Source organism: Salmo salar, chromosome ssa14 (genome assembly GCF_905237065.1).
Source record: "Salmo salar chromosome ssa14, Ssal_v3.1, whole genome shotgun sequence".
Lineage (NCBI taxonomy): Eukaryota > Metazoa > Chordata > Actinopteri > Salmoniformes > Salmonidae > Salmo > Salmo salar.
The window spans coordinates 68422722-68441540 of record NC_059455.1 but is presented as its reverse complement, the minus strand read 5'-3'; the positions used below and the strand labels follow the sequence as shown (position 1 = coordinate 68441540).

General features: G+C 41.4%; 1 protein-coding gene and 1 long non-coding RNA gene across 3 annotated transcripts in view; both read left to right on the top strand.

Moving 5' to 3' along the window:
• LOC106569855 (mucin-17) overlaps nucleotides 1-18819 on the top strand; it is a 173989-nt gene that overhangs the window by 83910 nt on the left and 71260 nt on the right. The window lies entirely within an intron of this gene.
• LOC106569861 (uncharacterized) lies at nucleotides 2544-4882 on the top strand. 2 transcript variants are annotated; one of them, XR_001320573.2, is made up of 4 exons: nucleotides 2544-2782; nucleotides 2942-3103; nucleotides 4231-4292; nucleotides 4845-4882. It is a non-coding gene; the product is annotated as an uncharacterized lncRNA (long non-coding RNA). The 2 variants fall into 2 exon arrangements; XR_006758904.1 differs by lacking the exon at nucleotides 2544-2782 and having other exon boundaries at nucleotides 2848-3103.

The following is an 18819-nucleotide window of genomic DNA, read 5'->3' as shown; positions in this document are numbered from 1 at the left end:
CCTCATTGCCTGCGTGCGTACTGGAACCGTGGTCAAACGACCACCCCTCATCACTGTCAAATGCTCCCTAAAACACTTCAGCAAGCAGGCCTTTCTAATCGACCTGGCCCGGGTATTCTGGAAGGATATTGACCTCATCCCGTCAGTAGAGGATGCCTGGTTGCTCTTCAAAAGTGCTTTCCTCTCCATCTTAAATAAGCATGCCCCATTCAAAAAATTTGAAACTAAGAACAGATATAGCCCTTGGTTCACCCCAGACTTGACTGCCCTTTTACCAGCACAAAAACATCCTGTGGCGTTCTGCATTAGCATCGAATAGCCCCCCGCGATATGCAACTTTTCAGGGAAGTCAGGAACCAATATACTCAGTCAGTTAGGAAAACTAAGGCTAGCTTTTTCAAAAAGAAATTTGCTTCCTGTAGCACTAATTCCAAAAAGTTTTGGGACACTGTAAAGTCCATGGAGAATAATAGCACCTCCTCCCAGCCGCCCACTGCACTGAGGATAGGAAACACTTTCACCACAGATAAATCTACGATAATCGATAATTTCAATAAGCATTTTTCCACGGCTGGCCACCTGACTACCCCTACCTACACTCCATATCATCCACAGGGGATTCCGGTGGAGAGATTTAACCGTACACTGTTGTCAATGTTGTGCACACTAGATGAAGAGAAAAAGGCCAACTGGGGTGATTATCTGAACAAGGTCGTTCATGCATATATTTGTACCACCAGTGATGCTATTGGGTTTTCCCCATATTTCCTGCTATTTCGAAGGGCTCCACTGCTACCTGTTGACAGATAAAGGAACAGGAGAAATCATACCAGGATTACGCTAAGAAGTGGCAGCAACAGATGACGGAAGCCTATGACATTGCCATTAGAAACATGGAGAAATCAACAGCAAAGGGAAAAGCCTACTACGATCGGAAGAAAATGAGTTAGGTTCTGGTCTCTGGGGATCGTGTACTGGTGAGGAACATGTCAGAACGTGGGGGGCCAGGAAAGCTCAAATCACACTGGGAGGACCAAATACACGTGGTGGTAAACCAGGAAAGGTGACGACAGCCGTTCTTAAGGTCAAACCCGAGAGGGGTACAGGCAGGGCCTGGGTTCTGCATCGCAGTGTGCTCATGTCGTGTAATTCCCTACCATTTGAGGAACTTGTTGAAACACCCTGTAGGGGTCTGTGGAGAAGGGAACCACCCCAGCAAAAGTAGAAAAATGGGGAGAGCGCTGAGTCTGAGAGCTCAGATGAGGATTCTTATCCAGTTTTCATCAATAGGCCACGTAGGGATGAAGAGAGCAGACAGAGTAGCACATAGCTAGTATCAGATAATAGTGAGGAACGGGGTCAGACTGATAGAAACTTCACTGTGAAGGAGTGCCAGCCAGTCCTCAGAGACAGCCTGGAGAGGACGGGGGTAAATATGGAAACAGCTGAGGGCTCAGAGACTCAATCATCTCATGATGAAGTGGACACTGATTCATTGGGGTCACCCATGACCTTGCCCCGCCGTTCAGCCCAGCAGAGGAGGCCCAGAGACATTCTAACCTATAACGCTTTAGGGCTGCCAAGCTCTTATCAGGATAACAACTAGCAGATGTTCAGATGTGTATATATTTTCTTGTTACCTTTACTAATCACAGTGTGATAATGTTTAGTGGGGGTTGCGTCGTTGCCCATAAAGGTAGACTGGACATGTCTAGATAGTTATATGGCTGTTAGGCCAGTTTTCTCAGTTGTTCTCATGACCAGTACTTACATCCTCTGTTTGTTTTGAGGCCAGTGAAATGTTTGGGACAACATTTCGTTTTTGCTGGGGGGGTGTTGTAAGGGGCTTAATACAGTTGTATTCCAGCCACTAGGGGGTACTCTGGTGAAGCCCATGGGAAATAAAGAAATATAGTTTAAGTGAATTGGGGAGAGGAAGAATAAGAATTTAAAAATGGGCTGTAAACTGCTGTTACATGTGCTGACATGATTGACATGATTAAAAGTGAAGTAAACCGTACCTTTAGCCTTGTTGTTTATATTATAAGCTCATAGAAGGCATGTCGCACATAAGTAGTCGAACGCCGAACTCTTCATTGAGGCAATGCTGAAACATCAATCCATTGGGAGCGTCAGTGCCACGTTTTCATTTGTGCTGAAATAAAAATGACAAATGTTCATGTGCAAATTCAGCAGGCTTTTGTGAAATAGGCTTTCAGAAGTGATGTCTTTATTTCATTACTTATCAGTAATGCCGACTTTGGTGTGCTTATCAATGCACAAGCACCTTTCCCCCCACTCCTATCATAAAATAGATACAATAATTTATTAGGCTAAGTCATACAAGATTCTTATTGTGCGTGAAGTATAAAATGCATTCTGACATTGCTAAATGTGTAACGTGATATTTTAACATTAATACTTTTTAACACAAAAAACATTTCATTAAAATATGTAATCAGTCTTCTTCCTCAAATTAAGGGGATGATGACGCAATCTTTGCAAGAGGGAGGTAATCTGATTTTATCGGTCTTCATCTCGTGGCTCAGTCATTTAATTCGCGATAAATGGAGTTAACCGTGAGTTATGCCGCGTTCATAACAACTGGCACTGGGAAAAAAAATGAACTCGGAATTCCAAATCGGACACTCAGGATCTTTCTAGAGTTGACTTCCCGACCTGAAGATCACTGACGTCATGATTTAAACTCGTTCCCAGTTGTCATGAAAGTACCATTAGCATTCCCCGGAGCAGGTTAGATATGAATGTACCTGGCTAAAAGGTGAGCCACTTTCGTATGACCGGTTATCCAAAATTGAACTCAGTTGACTAAAGTTACCTCGCTAACTTCTCAAACCTGCTTCCTACGTATAAAAAAAATTAAAAAAAATACAATTGTTTCGCAAGATCCATGTAAAACACATTTTTTCTGGGTTTTCAGTTGCTAGGTACCAGTAAGTAGGAGCAGCTGAAGAGGGCTGCAGAAATAAAAATAAGATGGTTGAGAAGAGGTGGACATTGGAGGATGAGATGAGCACCTTCAGCAAGAAGAAAGCAGCTACTGAACTGCTCTGTGGCCACTCCTTCAACACCACTGCAAACGGTAAGAGAGATTCATTTTAAATGTAACCACATTAATCTGTCATCCCTTCAGTCCTAATTCACTTTCTACACTCAATTTTATTTCTTCACCTTCAATTTCCATACCTGCTTAGATTGACAACCATACACGAGGATTATATCTGTGTCCTCTGAGTGTTACAAATCGAATGTTTACGAACCGAACGATGTATAGTTTCAAAGTAAAAATATTCTGAGTGCCGTCTATTAATTTGACAGTGGTTACAATTCCCTAGGACCGTTCCTAGCTCTATACCAAAACAATTGATGGGACCCCATATTATTGTTTTCGTAGCAGAATGGAGCTTTAAGATGGCATCTAAGGATACTAACCAAAATCGAAACAGATGCTCCAGAAACCTCAAGGGAGATCATTTTTTGGGACAAATATAAACTATAGATTTGACAGTGAATAAATCGAAACTTTTGATTAAAAAAAGCAGAGCTTATGAAATTAATGCATACATTACCAGCTTGTTTACTCATTTGACTCGTACTACTTTGGAACCAATATTAAGGCCATTTATTAAATAATGAAAATGTTTCCTTTTAATAATAGAAATTCCTGGCCTCTGGATCCCCATTCAGGCCAATTTTGACTGAACATTCAGTCTAATGTAATGAAATAGCAGGGAGCAGGTCTCGAAAGCCCAAAGTCCAGCGCGCTATCAACTGTGCCGCAAAAGCAAGCTCAAGCCGCAGAGTTGATATCCGCGGTTATAAACCCAGGGTCGTTACACTACTCCCTCCTTTTAAATAGGGCGTCCTCGTGCTAGCTTGTGACTACGTCTTATAGGAACGCGCTCACTGGCCAAGCACATGCACTGTCTTGGATGCAAGGTCCGATCCCACATCTGACACCAGTGTAATGAAACAGCAGGGAGCAGGTCTCGAACCCTCGACCTTCTAGCCCGAAGTCCGGCGCGCTATCGCCTCTATCCCCACTTATAAACCCAGGGTCGTTACATTAATACATCCATTTTCAGTCTAATAAATCAATTTTCAAAATAATACTTTGGTTGTGTTTATTAAGGTCTTGGCTAACATTATAAAACAAAAAATATATATTTCCAAGAACGCAAATACATTTTCATTAGTTTGTTATTGCAGGCTGTCTGTTGCTGGCATGCTGAAATGTGGAGCGCATGGAACAGAGGATATTCTCGGAAAAAGTAATATTTTGAGCTCATTGATTCAATTTTGTGACTGATTTGGCAATGGTAAGTGTTTTCGAAACCTAAGAATCTGCTGTTTCTGATACTGTATAGAAATGAAATCGAAATATCTCATCTGCATGTGACTGTGTAGGAGGATTTGAAAAAGTCCCGTTTTGGCGCTCAGAAAAAAATTGCCTCTTAACTGCTTATAACACAAATTCTGTTTGTGATATTGAAATTCTAACGTATGACTTATTAACTTTTTATGGATAGGGGGCAGTATTTTCACGGCCGGATAAAAAACGTACCCGATTTAATCTGATTATTACTCCTGCCCAGAAACTAGAATATGCATATAATTATTAGCTTTGGATAGAAAACACTCCAAAGTTTCTAAAACTGTTTGAATGGTGTCTGTGAGTATAACAGAACTCATTTGGCAGGCCAAAACCTGAGAAGATTCCAAACAGGAAGCGCCCTCTCTGACCATTTCTTGGCCTTCTTGATCATCTCTATCCAAAACAGGGGATCTCTGCTGTAACGTGACATTTTCTAACGCTCCCATAGGCTCTCAGAAGGCGCCAGAACGGGGAATGATGACTCTGCAGGCCATGGCTGAAAAACAGTAGCGCATTTGGATAGTGGTCGATCAGAGGACAATGAGACTGGGGGCACGTGCAAGAGCCGACACCATGTTTTTATTTTTTAGTCTTTGAACGAAAACAAGGTTTCCCGGTCGGAATATTATCTCTTTTTTACGAGAAAAATCGCATAAAAATGAATTTTAAACAACGGTTGACATGCTTCGAAGTACGGTAATTGAATATTTAGATTTTTTTTGTCACGAAACGCGTCGGGCGCGTCACCCTTCGGATAGTGTCTTGAACGCACGAATAAAACGCCGCTATTTGGATATAACTATGGATTATTTGGAACCAAACCAACATTTGTTATTGAAGTAGAAGTCCTGGGAGTGCATTCTGACGAAGAACAGCAAAGGTAATCCAATTTTTCTTATAGTAAATCTGAGTTTGGTGAGGGCCAAACTTGGTGGGTGTCAAAATAGCTAGCCCGTGATGGTGAGCTATCTACTCAGAATATTGCAAAATGTGCTTTCACCGAAAAGCTATTTTAAAATCGGACACCTCGATTGCATAAAGGAGTTCTGTATCTATAATTCTTAAAATAATTGTTATGTTTTTTGTGAACGTTTATCGTGAGTAATTTAGTAAATTCACCGGAAGTTTTCGGTGGGTATGCTAGTTCTGAACATCACATGCTAATGTAAAAAGCTGTTTTTTGATATAAATATGAACTTGATTGAACAAAACATGCATGTATTGTATAACATAATGTCCTAGGAGTGTCATCTGATGAAGATTATCAAAGGTTAGTGCTGCATTTAGCTGTGGTTTTGGTTTTTGTGACTTTATATGCTAGCTTGAAAAATGGGTGTCTGATTATTTCTGGCTGGGTACTCTGCTGACATAATCTAATGTTTTGCTTTCGTTGTAAAGCCTTTTTGAAATCGGACAGTGTGGTTAGATAAAGGAGAGTCTTTAAAATGGTGTAAAATAGTCATATGTTTGAAAAATTGAAGTTTTCGGATTTTCGAGGACTTTGTATTTCGCGCCACGCCCATCATTGGATATTGGAGCAGGTGTTCCGCTAGAGGAACGTCTAGATGTAAGAGTTTTAAGGTTAAAAGTTAAAGATGGAGGGGGGAATTACTTTAAAAATGTCAGAGATATTACCTTGTGTTAAACACATTTTAGTCTGAAAAAAGTAAACAATAAATGTGAACCCAAAATATCTGCATTATTTTGACTACCTATCATAAAAGTCATTTTGGAACATTAAAGTCAATGTCTTGAAGTACTCAACACCAGATATTATTGTTTTAAACACACATTTATTTTTTCTAACCCAAATTATTGATACATTCTTTCCCACTTTACTCAGTGTCTTGAAAGGTTCATGAGAAGAAATGATGAAGGGACAAAAGATCCATAGACATTAAAACCATTAGATGGTGATTGCGCTGACGTCATCCACATATTCCTATGGAAAACTCCCGATGGCTGCGCATCATCAGAGATACTTTTGAGGATATGGGAAACCAGAGACACTTGAGGAGATGGGAAACTCATTAACGCCCTTTGTTGCCCATGCGTCGTCAATGGGCTGAGCGGTACATTCAGGGCGATTCTAGGACAAGTAGAGCTCTCCGTCAAGGAGTAAAATGGAGTCAATTAGGCGCGAGCTCAAAAACCCAACATTAGCATGAATTTTGTAAACAAGAAGTACACCATTGCAAATCTTTTCCGAGATGTAACTTGTTCTCTGCAATATTGTATAGTTTTGGAATCGTGACATTACATACTATCACTGAAAATAGGCAGTTTTCTTGACTCATACCCTGACTTTGAGAAGGGATTGGGTGATTAGTTTAGCAGCCACATGATGCTGCATGACAATGAGAACACAATTGGTCGACAGTGTGCTGTGTGGACGTTTTATATTTAATTATTCATTGCCTAACGTGATTCCTTTCTCCACTATCTCAGGCGTCATGTTGCTGAATGGCACAAAAAAATTGCTAAGAATCATGATGAAAATGGCCATAACTAGCAAAGGATCATGGTCGTTGTAGTCATTTTCATCCTGCCTGAGAGTCAACCTTAATGGTTGTTTAGCAACACAACCGACGCCTAAGCAACTATTTGGCAAAACAGACAGGGTTGGCAGTTGACTTAGATTGTTGACTATGGAAAGCCATTTGGGTCTTTGCGTGTAAAAAAACAAAAAAAAAACATGACAAATAACACTATTTGACCAGTCAAATAAGGTTTTCATTTGACATGTCAAATAAAAAAGTTAGATTATAGAAATGTTGTGTGTGCTAAATTTGCACGTGCAAGCCAAGCGCCAACATTACGATCAGTAGCACTGTCAAAGCTGCTGTAAAAAATAAAAGATTGCAAACAAGCACACTCCTAGGCCACAATGTAGTTACGATACCGCGTTGGTAATAAGGCATTATTTGTTTGACCGAATGGGACGTCTGTATTAGCATTTGAAATAAGATCAGGGTCAAACAAGCAGGATCAAAAATGTTAGCAAATATCTTTTGTTACAGATATTATTAGCAACTTTTGGGGTAGTTAGCTTTAGCTTAGTACCTAGCGAGCACCAATGCAACCTGCCTGAAAACAATGACAAGACAAAACTGCAGTCATTTTCAATATTCTTAGCAATGATTTAGGAATCCATGTGACTAAATATTAGCTAGGCAACCACTTGTCCTATTGAAATCGAACTTCAGTTCATTAAAATAACTAGCTAGCTAGATAACGAACTAAACAAGCTAGCCAGCTATTTAACCCTGTTGCCCCAAGTTAACATTATAAGCAGCTAGCTGGCTTCATCTGGCTAGTGCCGCTTGACCAGACCGGGTTATGTGTTGTGGAATTTGCGGTTCGCCTTTTAAATAAAAGTCCCTCTGAAAGTGATGCAAATGGAAACAAATAGTGGAATCATGCCATATTTAGACTAGATAATGCGAAACAAGGTTGGAGTGATGGAATGTGGAGCAATGGAATGTGGAGCAATGAAATGGGGTATCAGACTACTCCGTACCGAAGTCCTCCTCAGAGTTATCAGACTCCAAAACATCCATGTTGTATTGTTTGTCCTCTGGAGAAGTGTTCAACGAACACATAATAGGTTGACTGGTACAATAAATGTGGCTCGTTTCAGAGTCCCGCAATATGAGCTACAACGCAAATATTTGTGTAATCTCTTCGCAGTTGTTTTCTGTGGGTTTCCATTAGTAGACCGATATCCCATTTTATTGATCCACAATGTACAGTGCAATATGAATGTCAATACGCACAATAAGCTGACTGAGAGTTGATTTCCCACAGCCAGTGACGCAATAAGAGCTACAATGCTAATATTTGTTTAAACTCTTCACAGTTATGTTCTGTGGGTGTCACTTAGTAAATTGATACCCCATGTTATTGATCAACAATCAATAGGTAATGCTGTACAGTAGGGGTGCACGATATATCGGTGAACATGTCGGAATCGGATGTTATTAGCTAAAAATGCCAACATCGGTATCGGCCCGATGTCTAGTTTAACGCCTATGTGCAAAACCGATGTCAAAGCTGATGTGCATACCTATATAACGTAGGTACATGACGTAATGATGCCACAGAAAATTTGGTGCTACACGTGCAACACAGCATTCCTAACCTAGCCCACAATGTCTGCTGTGTGGATCGAGCAGTCAACAAGTCGAGCAGTCATTTGAATGAGTAAGAACATTTCAGGGAGACAACTCAAATGTGAAATCCATTAACACCAAGATAATGGAATTAATTTCCCTTGACAATCAACCGTTCTCTGTCGTGGGTGATGTTGGCTTTCGCGACTGGTCGAGCACCGGTACACACTACCAGTGCGCTAATTTTCAGATGTTGCCCTACCAGAATTACAGTGTCACTGCTATTAGCTTCACGACATAAACGCCGTTTGGGTCTTTGCGTGTCAAAAAAGATACATGTCAAAAAATTCTATTTGGCAATAACACGATTTGCCACATTAAATAAGCTTTTAATTTGACACGTCAAATAACACAGTTCTATTATAGAATGTTGTGTGTTCTGAATTTGCACGTGCAAGCCAAGCGCTACCACTACTATCAGTAGCACTGTCAAAGCTGGCAAACAAGCTTCTGGGGTAGCTAGCTAGCTTTAGCTTGGTATCTAGCTAGCACCAATACAACCAGCCTGAAAACAATGACCAGTTGAAACTGCAGTCATTTTCATTATTCTTAGCAAGGATTTAGGAATCCTTGTGAGTAAGTATTATCTAGGTAGCCACTTGTTGTTCACCTAATGAAATTAAACTTCAGTTCATGAAAATAAATAGCTAGGCAGCTACTTAACCCTGTTGCCCAAAGCTAGCGTTAAAAGCAGCCAGCTAGGTTAATCTGGCTAGTGATGCTCGACCGGACCGGGTTATATGTTGTGAAGCTAGCCACAATAAGGATTAGGCACAATAGTGTAATTTGAGGTTTACCTTCAAAATAAAAGTACCTCTTTGAAAGTGATGCAGAAGTTTAGAATTGGTGGAATCATGCCATATTTAGACTAGACAATGTTAAACAAGGTTGGATTGTGAAGCAATGAAATGGGGTATCAGTCTACTCAGTTACACCCACAGAACACAACTCTGAAGAGTTTATCCAAATACACTACCGCTCAAAAGTTTTAGAACACCTACTCATCCGTATTCATCGACCTGGCCAAGGCTTTCGACTCTGTCAATCACCACATTCTTATTGACAGACTCAACAGCCTTGGTTTTTCAAATGATTGCCTCGTCTGGTTCAACAACTACTTCTGTTGTTATAGGGGACAAGCTAACTAATACTATTTTTACATAAGGCTCAGGCATTAGGTCTATGTCTCAGGTTTGGCTAGATTTACTAAATTAACTGGTTTTATTCTTTGACACAGAGTTCAGTGTGTCAAATCGGAGGGCCTGTTGTCCGGACCTCTGGCAGTCACTATGGGGGTGCCACAGGGTTCAATTCTCGGGCTGACTCTCTTCTCTGTATACATCAATGATGTCGCTCTTGCTGCTGGTGATTCTCTGATCCACCTCTACGCAGACGACACCATTCTGAATACCTCTGGCCCTTCTTTGGACACTGTGTTAACTACCCTCCAGACGAGTTTCAATGCCGTACAACTCTCCTTCCGTGGCCTCCAACTGCTCTTAAATGCAAGTAAAACTAAATGCATGCTCTTCAACCGATCACTAACCCTAGTGGTTAGAGCGTTTGACTAGTAACCGAAAGGTTGCAAGTTCGAATCCCCGAGCTGACAAGGTAAAAATCTGTTGTTCTGCATTTTACATTTTAGTCATTTAGCAGACGCTGTTATCCAGAGCGACTTACCGAAGTGAATACAAACATTTCATACCATTTCATGCATTTTTTAAATTTTTGTACTGGCCCCCCGTGGGAATCGAACCCACAACCCTGGCGTTGCACACACCATGCTCTACCAACTGAGCCACTGAATAAGGCTGTTCCTAGGCCGTCATTGAAAATAAGAATTTGTTCTTAACTGACCTGCCTAGTTAAATAAAGTTAAAATAAAAACGGGCTCTCATGAGGACTGCCACAGGAATGGAAGACCAAGAGTAGAGGATACGTTCATTAGAGTTACCAGCCTCAGAAATTGCAGCCCAAATAAATGCTTCACAGAGTTCAAGTAACAGACACATCTCAACATCAACAGATGAGACTCTGTGAATCAGGCCGTCATGGTCGAATTGCTGCAAAGAAACCACTACTAAAGGACACCAATAAGGAGAAGAGACTAGCTTGGGCCAAGAAACACGAGCAGTGGACATTAGACCGGTGTAAATTTGTCCTTTAGTCTGGAGTTCAAATTGGAGATTTTTGGTTCCAACTGCCGTGTCTTTGTGAGACGTGGTGTGGGTGAACGGATTATCTCTGCATGTGTATTTCCCACCGTAATGCATGGAGGAGGAGGTAATATGGTGCTTTGCTTGTGACACTGTCTGTGATTTATTTAGAATTCGATGCACACTTAACCAGCATGGCTACCACAGTATTCTGCAGCAATACGCCATCCCATCTTGTTTGAGCTTAGTGGGACTATCATTTGTTTTTCAACAGGACAATGACCCAACACACCTCCAGGCTGTGCAAGAGATATTTTACCAAGAAGGAGAGTGATGAAGTGCTGCATCAGATGACCTGGCCTCCACAATCCCCCGACCTCAACTAAATTAAGATGGTTTTGGATGAGTCGGATTGCAGAGTGAAGGAAAAGCAGCCAACAAGTGCTCAGCATATGTGGGAACTCCATCAAGACTGTTGGAAAAGCATTCCAGGTGAAGCTGGTCGAGAGAATGCCAAAAGTGTGCAAATTTGTCATCAAGGCAAAGGTTGGCAATTTGAAGAATCTCAAAAATACAATATATTTTGATTTAACACTTTTTTTGGTTATTACATGATTCCATATGTGTCATTTCATAGTTTTGACGTCTCTACTATTACAATACAATGTAGAAAATAGCACAAATAAAGAAAAACCCTGGAATGAGTAGGTGTGTCCAAACCTTTGACTGGTACTGTATCTACGTGAGTCAGGGTTCTCAACTCTGGCATACTTACTGTACATTTCAATGAAACATGGTGAAGCCCCAAAATTGCCCTCGCTAGAAGCCTGTGTTTCAGACATAAAGAAGTGGATGGCTGCAAACTTTCTACTTTTAAACTCGGACAAAACAGAGATGCTTGTTCTAGGTCCCAAGAAACAAAGAGATCTTCTGTTGAATCTGACAATTAATCTGGATGGTTGTACAGTCGTCTCAAATAAAACTGTGAAGGACCTCGGCGTTACTCTGGACCCTGATCTCTCTTTTGAAGAACATATCAAGACTGTTTCAAGGACAGCTTTTTTCCATCTACGTAACATTGCAAAAATCAGAAACTTTCTGTCCAAAAATGACGCAGAAAAATTTATCCATGCTTTTGTTACTTCTAGGCTGGACTACTGCAATGCTCTACTTTCCGGCTACCCGGATAAAGCACTAAACAAACTTCAGTTAGTGCTAAATACGGCTGCTAGAATCCTGACTAGAACCAAAAAAATGTATCATATTACTCCAGTGCTAGCCTCCCTACACTGGCTTCCTGTTAAGGCAAGGGCTGATTTCAAGGTTTTACTGCTAACCTACAAAGCATTACATGGGCTTGCTCCTACCTATCTTTCCGATTTGGTCCTGCCGTACATACCTACACGTACGCTACGGTCACAAGACGCAGGCCTCCTAATTGTCCCTAGAATTTCTAAGCAAACGGCTGGAGGTAGGGCTTTCTCCTATACAGCTCCATTTTTATGGAATAGTCTGCCTACCCATGTGAGAGACGCAGACTCAGTCTCAACCTTTAAGTCTTTACTGAAGACTTATCTCTTCAGTAGGTCCTATGATTAAGTATAGTCTGGCCCAGGAGTGTGAAGGTGAACGGAAAGGCTGGAGCAACGAACCGCCCTTGCTGTCTCTGCCTTGCCGGTTCCCCTCTTTCCATTGGGATTCTCTGCCTCTAACCCTTTTACAGGGGCTGAGTCACTGGCTTACTGGTGTTCTTCCATGCCGTCCATGGGAGGGGTGCGTCACTTGAGTGGGTTGAGTCACTGACGTGGTCTTCCTGTCTGGGTTGGCGCCCCCCCCTTGGGTTGTGCCATGGCGGAGATCGTTGTGGGCTATACTCGGCCTTGTCTTAGGACGGTAAGTTGGTGGTTGGAGACATCCCTCTAGTGGTGTGGGGGCTGTGCTTTGGCAAAGTGGGTGGGGTTATATCCTGCCTGTTTGGCCCTGTCCGGGGGTATCATCGGATGGGGCCACAGTGTCTTCTGATCCCTCCTGTCTCAGCCTCCAGTATTTATGCTGCAGTAGTTTATGTGTCGGGGGGCTAGGGTCAGTCTGTTACATCTGGAGTATTTCTCTTGTCTTATCCGATGTCCTGTGTGAATTTAAATATGCTCTCTCTAATTCTCTCTTTCTGTCTTTCTTTCGGAGGACCTGAGCCCTAGGACCATGCCTCAGGACTACCTGGTATGATGACTCCTTGCTGTCCCCAGTCCACCTGGCCGTGCTGCTGCTCCAGTTTCAACTGTTCTGCCTGCGGCTATGGAACCCTGACCTGTTCACCAGACGTGCTTGTTGCACCCTTGACAACTACTATGATTATTATTATTTGACCATGCTGGTCATTTATGAACATTTTAACATCTTGACCATGTTCTGTTATAATATCCACCCTGCACAGCCAGAAGAGGACTGGCCACCCCTCATAGCCTGGTTCCTCTCTAGGTTTCTTCCTAGGTTTTTGGCCTTTCTAGGGAGTTTTTCCTAGGGAGTTTTTCCTAGCCACCGTGCTTCTTTCACATGCTTTGCTTGCTGTTTGGGGTTTTAGGCTGGGTTTCTGTACAGCACTTTGAGATATCAGCTGATGTACGAAAGGCTATATAAATAAATTTGATTTGATTTAAAAAACAAGTACAGAAACAGACTCAATGCTGAACATGACCTCCATGTTGCGCTGTCAAAAACCCAGAATAGACAACCTGTGTGATTTGATCAATCAGTTTATTAAAGTTCAGAATAAAAAAGATATATTGTATTTTAACAGCAACAGTTCTAACCTAGACTTTTTTTCAACAATACTTTCTACAGTAAGATGTACAGTAGGCCTGATTTTTTTTTTTTTTTTAATCTGTACAGTTACTTAGGGTTGCACTATCAAATACTCAACCTGTGATGTGATCAATGAGTTTATTCCAGTTAAAATGTAACATTATTTATTGTATTTTAACAACAACAGTTTCAACCTAGACAGATGTAGAGAGTGTTTTTAATGGGAAAAATTAAGTATACACAGCTATTTATAAGGGTATTTCATTGTTATTTGTTTTTGGCTTAAGGGCAATGAAATGTACCAGTATTTACGTAGTTGCATATTTTCATAAGCTTGGGTCTCAGGAAAACAGAATTTCTAATTTGGGTCCCAGGCTGAAAAAGTTTAAGAACCACAGTTTATCAACGTGCAACAAAAAATACGTTTGGACAATGAGCACTTGTCTCTCAAAACATCGTTACAGTTGTTTAGCTAGCTAGCCAATTGTAGACATATTTAACGTTATATTGACATGAAATCAGTCAACACACCTCAAAACAAGACATGGTATCGAGAACAGTGTTGCCAACTAATTTTCAGGGTAAGTTGCTAGAGGCAGGTTGATTTGTTGCTAAAAGTTGTTAAATGACGTTGTGATATCAATGCGTGATAACGTAAAACTGTGTCATTACGTTGAATACACAATAACGTTACTCAAATTGACTGGCCACTCGGCAAAAAATATGATTTGACATTTGTTCAGGTACAGACTCCCACTCTTTTCTGTACTTCTGGCTGTACAATTTTGATTGAGACATGTTGATTGATGTTGTAAGTTATGTTCAAGATCAAACATTCGTGAGCAACTATATTCATTGGGTTTGGCTCGTCGAAGCAGTACTGCTGCTGCTGCAGTCAGCCAACAATGATTTGCAATTTGCTGAAATTGCTGCTGCCTGTGCACGAGCTGAGCGCCTGCTGCTGACGTCACTCACAATGCACTTTTGCAGCCAGGCACGTGTGTTGTGACTGAGTGTGTGACAGAGAACATCGGTTTTGTGCCATTTTAGAGGGAAATTGCATGCATTTTAGCGTTTGAGTCACTTTTCAAAAGTTGCTAAAAGTTCCAAATACATTTTTAAAAGTAGCTACATTTGCTGCTAGGTGCTGTTTGAAAAAAAGTTGCCAGGGTAGTCTGAAAAGTTGCTAAATCTAGCAACAAAATTGGTAAATTGGCATCACTGATCGAGAACAATGTGAAACAAGTCACTTACGATTCCCCACATGGCAGTTTCTTGTCGTTGTTGATAGAATCACAACAACTTTGGCCGTTCTGACGATTGTAATTTACATAGGCTTTCTAGGGCAGATCAGGGCTTTTGGCACCGCTGGGATGCTACGCAGTAGCGGATCAGCAGAGCTTACGACTTCAGTCAGAATACTTCACTATTGTAGTCATATTTTGTCTCTACAGCAAGAGGGGGCCAAATGATCAGGTTCTGGTTAGTTATTGTTCAACATACAGGCCCGGTCCAAATACATTGAAAATGCATTCTTATATGTCTGAATTGGTGAAAGCTAACATTACAAGTTTTCCAAGAGCCATTATGTGGAGTGTGGAGCTTGCAATGCCAGTGTCGGTTCCCACTGGAGTCCTCCATACAAAAATGTATGCATGCTCTACTGTGGTTCGCTTTCAATAAAAGCATCTACAAAATTATAATATAAACTAAGCACGTATTGTTCATCTTTCATGTCATACCATGACATTCACACATAAAACAAGGAGGATGTTCCTTATCATGGATGTAATGGCATGTTCAATAGAACAGATTCAATGAAACCAGAACACCTTTCAGCGTCATAGTAAAAGTCAGGGAAATGTCAGGGAGTGAGTCAACTCTTAAATTATCATGCCGTCTTATTATATGAAATCTAATGACAAACCAAACCCAGTTTTAAATCAACCATGACCGTTTAGGGTGTGGCTAGTTATTGGAGGATGGCAACGCCTAAGACAACAATAAATAATCAGAAACATGAAATCACATTTCACATATCCAAATAGTGTTGTGTAAGAGTAAGTTGTACAATTCACATCTGATAAATATAAGTTAGGATTTGTTACGATTGGGTCACTGCAAATCGTTAGTTGGGATGTGTGCAACAAAAAAATTCTATCATTGGTCAAAACACTGACACACTGACTGGGGATGTTGCTCTTCGCAAGATGACACGTTTTCTCTAACTGAATACATTTCTACCTGTACATGTGTTTTGATTACTGTGGCAAGTAGCCATCCTATAAGCAGGGAGGAGTTCTATCGAAATAATCCACTTCACAGAGGTTTAACGGGTCCTGGATAGAGGTCCTGGATGGCAGGAAGCTTGGCCCTAGTGATGTACTGGGCCGTATGCACTACCCTCTGTAGTGATTCAACCAGTCAGGATGCTCTCGATGGTGCAGCTGTAGAACTTTTTGAGGATCTGTAGACCCATTGGGGAATAGTTTTTGCCGTGCCCTCTTCATGACTGTCTTGGTGTGTTTGGACAATGATCGTTTGTTGGTGATGTGGACACCCAAGGAAATTGAAGCGCTCAACCTGCTCCAGTACAGCCTCTTCTATTAGAATGGGGGCGTGCTCGGTCTTCCTTTTCCTGTAGTCCACAGTCATCTCCTCTGTCTTGATCACATTGAGGGAGAGGTTGTTATCCTGGCTAGAGGTCGACCGATTAATCGGAATGGGCGATTAATTAGGGCCGATTTCAAGTTTTCATAACAATCGGTAATTGGTATTTTTGGCCGCCGATTTAAAAAAATATGTATATTATTTTTACAAATGTTTTAATTAAAAAAACATTTTTTTACACCTTTTATTTAACTAGGCAAGTCAGATTAAGAACACATTCTTATTTTCAGTGACGGCCTAGGAACGGGGGTTAACTGCCTCGTTCAGGGGGGATTCGTTTTTGCAACCTTCTGGTTACTAGTCCAACGCTCCAACTACCTGCCTTACATTGCATTCCACAAGGAGACTGCATGGCAGGCTGACTACCTGTTACGCGAGGGCAGCAAGAAGCCAAGGTAAGTTGCTAGCTAGCTAGCATGAAACTTATCTTATAAAAAAACTATCAATCTTAACATAATCACTAGTTAACTACACATGGTTGATGATATTACTAGTTTATCTAACGTGTCCTGCGTTGCATATAATCGATGCGGTGCCGGTTAATTTCTCATCGAATCACAGCCTACTTCGACAAACGGGTGATGATTTAACAAGCGCATTTGCAAAAAAAGCACTGTCGTTGCAACAATGTACCTAACCATAAACATCAATGCCTTTCTTTAAAATCAATACACAAGTATATATTTTTAAACCTGCATATTTAGGTAATATTGCCTGCTAACATGAAATTGTGTCACTGCTCTTGCGTTCATTGCCTGGCTCGTTGCGAACTAATTTGCCAGAATTTTTCCGTAATTATGACATACCATGGAAGGTTGTGCAATGTAACAGGAATATTTAGACTTAGGGATGCCACCCGTTAGATAAAATACGGACCGGTTCCGTATTTCACTGAAAGAAAAAAACGTTTTGTTTTTGAGATGATAGTTTCCGGATTCGACCATATTAATGACCTAAGGCTCGTATTTCTGTGTGTTTATTATATTATAATTAAGTCTATGATTTGATAGAGCAGTCTGACTGAGCGGTGGTAGGAACCAGCAGGCTCTTAAGCATTCATTCAAACAGCACTTTCGTGCGTTTTACCAGCAGCTCTTCGCAATGCATTGCGCTGTTTATGACTTCAAGCCTGTCAACTCACAAGATTAGGCTGGTGTAACCGATGTGAAATGGCTAGCTAGTTAGCGGTTGAGCGCTAATAGCATTTCAAACGTCACTCGCTCTGAGACTTGGAGTAGTTGTTCCCCTTGCTCTACATGGGTAACGCTGCTTCGAGGGTGGCTGTTGTCGATGTGTTCCTGGTTCGAGCCCAGGTAGGAGCGAGGAGAGGGACGGAAGCTATACTTTTACACTGGCAATACTAAAGTGCCTATAAGAACAACCAATAGTCAAAGGTATATGAAATACAAATCGTATAGAGAGAAATATTCTTATAATAACTACAACCTAAAACTTCTTACCTGGGAATATTGAAGACTCATGTTAAAAGGAACCACCAGCTTTCATATGTTCCCATGTTCTGAGCAAGGCACTTAAACGTTAGCTTTCTTACATGGCACATATTGCATTTTTACTTTCTTCTCCAACACTATGTTTTTGCATTATTTAAATCAAATTGAACATGTTTCATTATTTATTTGAGGCTAAATTGATTTTATTGGTGTATTATATTAAGTTAAAATAAGTGTTCATTCAGTATTGTTGTAATTGTCATTATTACAAATAAATAAAATTGTCCGATTTAATCGGTATCGGCTTTTTCGGGTCCTCCAATAATCGGTATCGGCGTTGAAAAATCATAATCGGCCGACCTCTAATCCTGGCACCACATGACCAGGTCTCTGACCTTCTCCCTATAGGCTGTCTCATCGTTGTCGGTGATCAGGCCTACAACTGTTGTCGTCAGCAAACTTAATGATGGTGTTGGAGTCGTGCCTGGCTATGCAGTCATGAGTGAACAGGGAGTACAGGAGGGGACTGAGCACACACCCCTGAGGGGCCCACATGTTGAGGATCAGCATGGCAGATGTGTTGTTACCTACTCTTACCACCTGGGGGCTGCCCATCAGCAAGTCCAGGATCCAGTTGCAGAGGGAGGTGTTTAGTCCCAGGGTCCTATGGTATTGAACGCTGAGTTGTAGTCAATGAATAGCATTCTCACATAGGTGTTCCTTTTGTCCAGGTGGGAAAGGGCAGTGTGGAGTGCAATAGAGATTGCATCATCTGTGGATCTGTTGGGGCGGTATGCAAATTGGAGTGGGTCTAGGGTTTCTGGGATAATAGTGTTGATGTGAGCCATGATCAGCCTTTCAAAGCACGTCATGGCTACAGACATGAGTGCTACGGGTCGGTAGTCATTTAAGAAGGTTACATTAGTGTTCTTGGGCACAGGGACTATAGTGGTCTGCTTGAAACATGTTGGTATTAGACTCAGTCAGGGACAGTTTGAAAATGTCAGTGAAGACACTTGCCAGTTGGTCAGCGCATGCTCGGAGTACACGTCCTGGTAATCCGTCTGGCCCCGCAGCCTTGTGATTGTTGACCTGTTTAAAGGTCTTACTCACATCGGCTACGGAGAGTGTGATCACACAGTCGTCCGGAACAGCTGATGCTAACATGCATG